The 8,261-nt window shown below is 33.1% G+C and overlaps 1 long non-coding RNA gene across 2 annotated transcripts; it reads left to right on the top strand.

The window, feature by feature from the left end:
* Positions 1–357: 357 nt before the first annotated feature.
* Positions 358–6,126, top strand: LOC143253270 (uncharacterized). Of its 2 annotated transcripts, XR_013029473.1 has the most exons (4): positions 358–759; positions 2,337–2,758; positions 3,711–3,824; positions 5,843–6,126. It is a non-coding gene; the product is annotated as an uncharacterized LOC143253270 (long non-coding RNA). The 2 variants fall into 2 exon arrangements; XR_013029472.1 differs by lacking the exon at positions 3,711–3,824 and having other exon boundaries at positions 360–759.
* The last annotated feature ends 2,135 nt before the right edge of the window (positions 6,127–8,261 follow it).

The following is an 8,261-nucleotide window of genomic DNA, read 5'->3' as shown; positions in this document are numbered from 1 at the left end:
TCCTAAGCACATATGGATATAACTCACTTAAAATACAGGTTGTAATTTTACTCAATTTCAATAATTTGTTTATTTATTTTTCGCGTATGCTTGTGTTGCATTTCTGGTTTATAACTTCTTGACTACAGATGGGTGGAGATTCTTGTCTTGTAAGAGCATGAATTATAGTATTGCTTAAGGCAAGACATTAACGGAGTTATTCAGAATTTAAGTCTCGTATATGCAACCTAAACATGTAACAATTTTTTTCACGCCAGTGGCACAGAAAGGTAACGCCTTGTTTGAGGTCTCCACTTTTCTCGGAACCTGGTTATTTTCCGCGAATTAAAAACAAACAAATAAATTGCGATTTTTAAAAGCCACATTCACTTCCACGGAACCATCACCTGTACTCGTTCAAAAGTTTACTTCTAATATTTTTTGGACTGATTTAACCCAAACTATTAAGGATTCTAACACCTGATCAACTTGTTGCCTAGTTGTATGACCTTCCACATCTCCTCCAATCCGTTTCCGACAAGTATTAAAGATCGACACACCCCAACCTCGAAACAAACCATTCTCGACAACTCTTCTGTTTTAAATAGCAAAGGTTTTGTATTTCCCTCATGGATGTTGGGGTCGTGGTTTATTACTGAGTATAAATTGAAGTTTCATATTCTGTAGTTTATTGTTTGCTCGGTTTGTCTACTGGGAAAAATAGCACTGAGTAAGGACTTTGTTTCTTCTTGAATAAACTGTAATCTTCTCTATTATAAGGTAAGAAAAATGTTGATTTTGGTTATTTGGACACGTAAACGCTTTTCAGATTTTATTGCAAAAACGGGTCAAAACTTTCAACAGTAGAAGTTTTCTGTTATATATATATATGAATACTTGTATCATCATTATTTATTTTTTATTTAAGATTCTCAGTTTGAAAGATCGAAAATCTTGAATTGTTTTGAATACATTTCTACGTTCAGTCAGCTTCGTGTGAATCAAAATAACTTCTAGTCCCGGAGACCTGAATGCTGGATTTTAATATTTTAAGTCTGTAAATGTACCGCTAATCTACCGGTACACTAAAAGTAACTGATCTTCAATATATGGAGAATTTTAATGATAAAGCAGTCAAGATACGTAAGAAGTAAGCTTATTATTGAACGATAAAAATAGAAAACTAAAACTATATGCTGGAACTGTTATTTGTTGTGAATATCGTTTTTCTTTTCACAATCAAATAACAGAATTAAAGTTGAGTGTAGAATTATAAACGGCCCGGCATGGTCAGGTGGGTTAAGTCGTTCGACTCGTAATCTTAAGGTCGCGGGTTCGAATCCCCATCTCACCAAACATGTTCGCTCTTTCAGCCGTGGAGGTGTTATAATGTGATGGTCAATCCCACTATACATTGGTAAAAGAGTAGCCCAAGAGTGGTGATGACTAGCTGCCTTCCCTCTAGTCTTACACTCCTAAATTAGGAACGGCTAGTGCAGATAGCCCTCGAGCAGCTTTGTGCGAGATTCAAAAAACAAACAAACAAACAGAATTATAAACGGACTTTTCTTTATATTAAAATACTATTATTCTACATATTAATTTACCGACGTTATGGATTTTGTTCTCGTAAACATAATTAATAATTAATTCTAAAAAACAGTATACAAAAATATTTTTAATGTCAGTTTTCCACTCTTTCGCATAAATGTTATTGTTTTGATCGTACCCAATACTTGCGACTAGTAGAGTAGAGCTAGGAGAAATAGTAGTATTTAAGAATGATTTTGTTGTAATATATGGGGTTTTCAAGTGTTGTTTACTACATAATACTCCAATTTTCCTAAAAGAATTTCAATAATATGTAATATTGGTGTTATTAATTTATCACCGTGAAATCGTAAAGTAGCTTGTGCTTTGTATCTATTTATTTTTTGTTGTACTAAGTGCTAAATTCCAACGATACAAAATTTTCCAACAACACTTTCAACAATCATTATTTCTAACTCCTAATGTGAAATTTTAATCGGGTATGTAAATCAAATTAATCACTAATTCCACATTGTCAACATAAGACTTACACAAATATTTTAAGATTCTATACAATCTCTTCTGAAAATACACTTAGTTCTTAATGTTATTGAAATATTTTGTAACTAAACATCTGAATCTTTCAAACAATGTAACAAATATATCAATTTCTAACTTTCAGTCTGACTCAAATAAAATATAAATAAAAAAATGATAATTAAACATTTGTCTGACTTGTATAAATAGATACCTTGTCCACTCACAATTTTAGCTGCATTTTTAGTTGTAATTAATATTTTTTCCTAACCATTCGTGTCTTCTTACAGAGTTCTCAATAATGGCTCATTGGTCCACCCGGAGTATTGTCCTCACCGTAGTGTTATTTTCAAGTCTTTGTGCAACGAAGGAAATCAAGGTTAACAGTCTTAAAACACGAGACGAGAGAGAATTAAAAGTAATGAACCTAGCTAAAGTTACCCAAGATATCAGTCCTAGATTAGGATTTGGAGGCGGTGGACTGGATCTCTTAGGAAGTCTAGCTCTTCCTATCCTCTTAATATTAGGATTATTTACTTTCATTTCTATCTTGCCTAACCTCCTTGGCGTTGTGGGAACATCACTAGGTATAAGTGGAGCAGGAAGGCGTAAAAGATCACCATATGAGAATGTTAACTGGAGCGAACATTTGACAAGAACACTAAACACTGTACAAAAGGCTTTGGAAAAGTTTGATGACAACAAATAATAGGTACTGTTTGAAAAAAAAACATGATCAGAAACATGCTGGAATTTCATATATTAAGATTGACATTTTAATAGCATTAGTCTTTAGCGACACTCAAATCTTACAAAAAACATGTGTTCATATACACTTTTATACAGGGTTAGGCAACGGCTGCCATACAGTTGGTACCAAACAAAATATTACGAAGACAAATGAAACAACTTAATATTTGCTTGTTTGAAAAAAAGACATCAACTGAGTTGTAAATTAAACAATTATACAGTTACTTTTTTATACAGTTAATTTAGTGTTGAATTACAATATTTTTTTTCATTTTCTGGTTTAGATACCAATTATTATTGAATGTTATGGTTATGATCAAACTAGATTTTTGACACCACACAGTTATGGAACCCTGTTACAAAACAACTGTAGTTCTGTAATACACGTAGCGTGGCGCCGTCCCTGTAATTTTAAATCACAAAGAGACAACCGAACAGATCAAACAAATGCAACGGCAATCTGTCCCCAACAACATCTTATGTAATTGCACTAACTAAAAAACTTAATCCAAGTTACCTGTTGTTGTGTTTTCAAAATAAGTCAAAATTAATTAGAATGTTTAAGAGAAATTAAAACGAATGTTAGTATCTTTTACTGCAATCATTATGAACAAAACCAATAGAGGATTAACTATACCGGCTTCATCCTCACTTTTTTATAGAATCAGAGGTATGTTTACGAAAGTTTACACTGTTTACTAGAAGCTACAGCTATAGTGCAAATAGCCCAAGTGTAATTATTATTAATAATGAAGTATAAAATTAAATAATTGTAAGAAATTAAGTAGGTCTTTGATAAGAAGATAAAATTAGGTTTAAATCGTTTTTACTCCTCAGCGGGGTATTTGATACCTTACATTAATTCATGTTGTGTGTTTGTAAATTTTTTTGTTTGTCTGGGAATTTCTCCCCAGCGATGGGGCCAGAAGAACCGAGTAGGAGAACTCTGAGTGGGTTTATCTGTATGGGGTATCAAGGGGTACTACAACGCATTCGGAAGGTCATGCAAGCATGAAGAGGTTCTAAGAGTAAGTTTTTCAGGTTTTTGAATCATAATCTCGCATCGTATTTTATGTTCTTACCATAAGCCCCCTCAAGATCTCGGGGACGTCATGTTTGAAAGTGTATTTATATCCCCTTTCACAAGCTAGGTTAAAGGCTGAACTCGACCCTCTCTGGTGCAAAACGCTGATCGAATCCCGATGAAGAAAAGATACACAAAATAGTGGAATTAAAAATGACACACATATTCATGTACTATGAGCGACTGTTCTCACAGGGTTTGTTTTCGAGTACGGACCCTTTTGGAATATCTAGAAGTAGTTGGGGACAATGAAGGAGCTTAAATTACGTTGAGATGTATGCGAATTACAAAAGGCTTTTGAGCTCTGAAAGGTAGCTCGTGTATTTTATGTGAAAATATATCGATAATTATCACTTGAACCTTACTAATATGCATTTACTTCTACTACCAGAGACCAGCAGAACGTTTACGATCAAAATTTATCTTCATTGCAACAGTACTTCTTTAAGTATAAGATTTCTTCTTTAATCATAGCCACTGAAATATACAAGTTTACTTGTCATAAGCGTATCTTTAGTTATGGCTTTATACAGGACGGCCTATATTAGATAAAGAGATAAACTAACACTTTAACCTATGAACGATTTTTACTTCAGTTTTGTTAGGACATTACTATACTTAATGTTATCAATAGAAAAAGTTATGTTGTTCTTCGACGTAATGTCAGTCATTCCTGAAAACCTTAAACCTTTAATGTTTCTGTACAAAATGGTTAGGTACGTATGTTTACATCCGCCTTCTTTTTTATTCATTCATTTAGATGGCAGTTTTAGTGACTTGTTCACTAACTTTGCAGCTTTCTGTCCCAGTAGGGTAGTTCTTATCAAATGGGCTCGGCATGGCCAAGCGTGTTAAGGCGTGCGACTCATAATCTGAGGGTCGCGGGTTTGCATCCCCGTCGCGTCAAACATGCTCGCCCTTTCAACCGTTATAATGTGACGGTCAATCCCACTATTCGTTGGTAAAAGAGTAGCCCAACAGTTGGCGGTGGGTGGTGATGACTAGCTGCCTTCCCTCTAGTCTTACACTACTAAATTAAGGACGGCTAGCACAGATAGCCCTCGAGTAGCTTTGTGCGAAATTCAAAAAAACAAACTTATCAAGTGCATAATACGACTGCGCCGTTTTTATTCGGTAAAATTCTTACTGCACATGCTTATATTGAGTACTGACAAGCGTAGTTATAGTAAGATTACGAATTTGTATTTTATTTTTAAGACAAAGCTATTAAGACTCTCTTCCTTCGTCCTTAATTTTGAGCTACTAACAAGAGGGAAAGCAGCGAGTCAGCGACATCTTACTATCCACCATCCACGATAAAAATTTGACTGTCACTTTTATAAAGTACTTATAGCGGAAATACTTTTAGGTGGCGCAAACATTGAACCCGTAATCGCCAGCTCTAAAAGCCAGAGTTCTCCCACGAGGCAACCTGCACCCCTGTTATGAATAAAACAATAGTTTTGTTGTGGTTCTTTTATCTATGAAAAAATATTTAAAAAAAAATTAAATGCCAAATTGCTAAAAGTGAAATCGTGGCTTCAATTTCTTTGTCTGTGTGTTTTTCACTCAAAGGTACATGAGGGCTATATGCGAAAAACCGTGGTCAAATCTCACTATTTACTCAGATAAGAGTAAACCAAATATTGACAGCCGGGATGTTAATAGTTGTCTTCCTACTAGTCCACCATTTCAAAATTAGGGAAGGCCAGCGCTGGTGATTTGCATGGCTTTTCTCACCTTTCCATACACCTAATAAGTTCTTTATCCAAGAGTTAGGAAGAAAAGAAGAAAATGCTGATATCAATATAAAAATATTAATAAAATAAAGAACAATTCAAAACAAATAAAAATAAACTTCTTCAAATACCTACTTATTCAAAGTTTAAACTTTACTGTAAGTAGGACATATTTATTTATTTATTTAAAATTAACAGTTATCAATTCTTGTTCTTTAAACAGCTCTTACCAGGAACCTTTATCGTAGCTGAAGTCAGTCGAATGTTTCGAAATTTAACAACCCTGTAAAAGGATGTTTTGCACAGAACAGAAAATAAAACTTTTTGATATTGAAGCAGATGAGCATTCAGTTCGGAAGGAAAAAAGTGAAGGACTGATAATCTGTGTGATAGTGATATTTATTTATTTGTTTATTTACATAGCTAAAATGCTGGCACATTGTTTTTTATCTGCGTTAATATGTGGTACTAGATACTGTTTATATTTCAGCAAAAAATAAAGTAAAAGTGTTCATTTTAAAACCAGTTACTTTTAGACTTTATTCCAGAAAAATAGTATATTGTATTATAATTATAATAGGCTATCAATTTCAAAAGAATAAAAAACGTTAGTAAAAAATAAATTTTTTTTGTGATTTTCTAAAACCATCCTAACTGTTCAGTAACATTCATGAAAATCAAAAGTTTTGCAGGCTTAACTAAAGTAATAGCATCATCATACATGCATTAAAAACAAACGATAAACTATTTGAAGAAACATTCTGTCGTTTTGAAAGTTTTATTCCACAAGTATTCAATGTTTGTATGATTGTTTCATACAAATATATTTTGGACTATCTGCATTTTGTCCACTGCGAGGAATCAAAATCTGGATTTCTACGTTGTAAGTATGTTTTATCTTACTGATTACTTTTTCATTTACTTTGACGATATGATTTTATTTTTGGTGTTAAGCACACAGATTCACAAAGGACTTTCTGTACTGTACTCACCGTGGGTATCTAAACTCTATTTGTAGCGTTATAAGCCATTGCATTTACCACTGAGGCACCGAGAAGAAAATTATTATGAAATGTTTGTATTGTTTTAATTATATTCATGTTTTTTTTATGTTGAGAAAACTTTGAGGAAAATAATTATCATTGCTTCCTGGAATAAATAGTGAGGTAATAAAAGTGTTGTGTCATTATTTTATTCCTTTGATTGCTGTGTTATTGAGTTAACCATGTGTCTTTTAAAATACTATATCAAAATTAAGTTAAATGAAGATTTTAGTATGTAATTGATCCCCAATATCTGAGCGTTTGTTAGTGTTGTATGTTCATAAAGGATTGTTTCATGTGCAAAAAAAACAATTTAAAGCTCTGTTATTGTACTAGTTCACCACCTATTTCGCTGTATACAGAAAATACCAAACAATAATTGACGGTATTTTTTGATACATTGTTATCAGAGTATTCATGCCAAAACTTTGTAGAATGGACGGCAACTGCCTGTTGTGGAGACACAAGTGTAGAAAACGACGTTTCGAAAATCTTCCGCCTTTCGACTTCAGGTCAGTTCATAAAACGCTCTCCACAATCCACCAGGACAATATAAAAGACCATCAACACCTACACACACCCTGACTTGAAGATGAAAGCGGAAAACTTTCGAAACTTGTGTCTCCACAACAGGCAATTGCCATCCATTCTACAAAGATTCATCAATAATTGACAGATTAATCAAGCCGTTCGCAAATTTAGAAATGAACAAGTAACAAATAACTGTACATTAGGCAACGGTAATATTTCAATAGGCCTTTATATTATATTAAAGTGTACAGCATTTATTGTGTGTCTACTCGTAATGACTTCTGATATTGATGAACATCGAAATTAAAGGAGTGACGAATAACAACATATTGATTTGACATTTCGGAATACAAGCATTTTGTCTTCAGCAAATTTCTGAAGTGAATGTAAAGCAATAGTAACAAATATCAATACAAAATGCAGAATAAAAATATTTGTACAACCATCTGTCATTAGTCATTTTTAAGACTTTTTCAAGAATTTAGTAGACTCACTTTTTACTGAGATAGTCTGGGCTCGGTGAGACATAGGCTTTATAAGAGGTAAAAAAGGTGTCTTATTCAGTGGTAGACCATACTGTTTTTCAGTTAAACTTATATCCGATGATTTTGTAAAATAAGATCTAGCCGAAATCACAGTCTTGCCCTTAGAACTCATTTTAGGCAATATGTTTTTGTATTATCATATTGTAGGAGACTTTAACCATTTGAGTCAAACGTAGCAATATGGGATGAATATAAAAAGAGAAATGTTCATATATACTCTGAGTATATTTTTGCTTTTTTTAAAAAAAATTTTCGTGAAAATAGTTCACGGATTATGAACAAAAACAAGAATAAAATATAATATGATACTTTCCATTTTCACAGAAAAATAATATTAACAATAATGTCACGGTTCGCAAAATAAATCTAATACCATAAAATATGTCATTATCTATATTTTGGACCGTCCCACAGTGAATCAATGGTAAGACTATTGAATTTTAACGCTCAAGTCCGGGGTTTGATTTCACTGTTGTGGAGAGAGTGCAGATAGCTTATTGCGTTGCTTGCGCTAAAAATACAA

This window comes from Tachypleus tridentatus, chromosome 6 (assembly GCF_004210375.1).
Source record: "Tachypleus tridentatus isolate NWPU-2018 chromosome 6, ASM421037v1, whole genome shotgun sequence".
In the NCBI taxonomy this organism is placed as follows: Eukaryota; Metazoa; Arthropoda; class Merostomata; order Xiphosura; family Limulidae; genus Tachypleus; species Tachypleus tridentatus.
The sequence above is the reverse complement of the archived record's forward strand: the minus strand, read 5'-3'. Positions and strand labels throughout refer to the sequence as shown.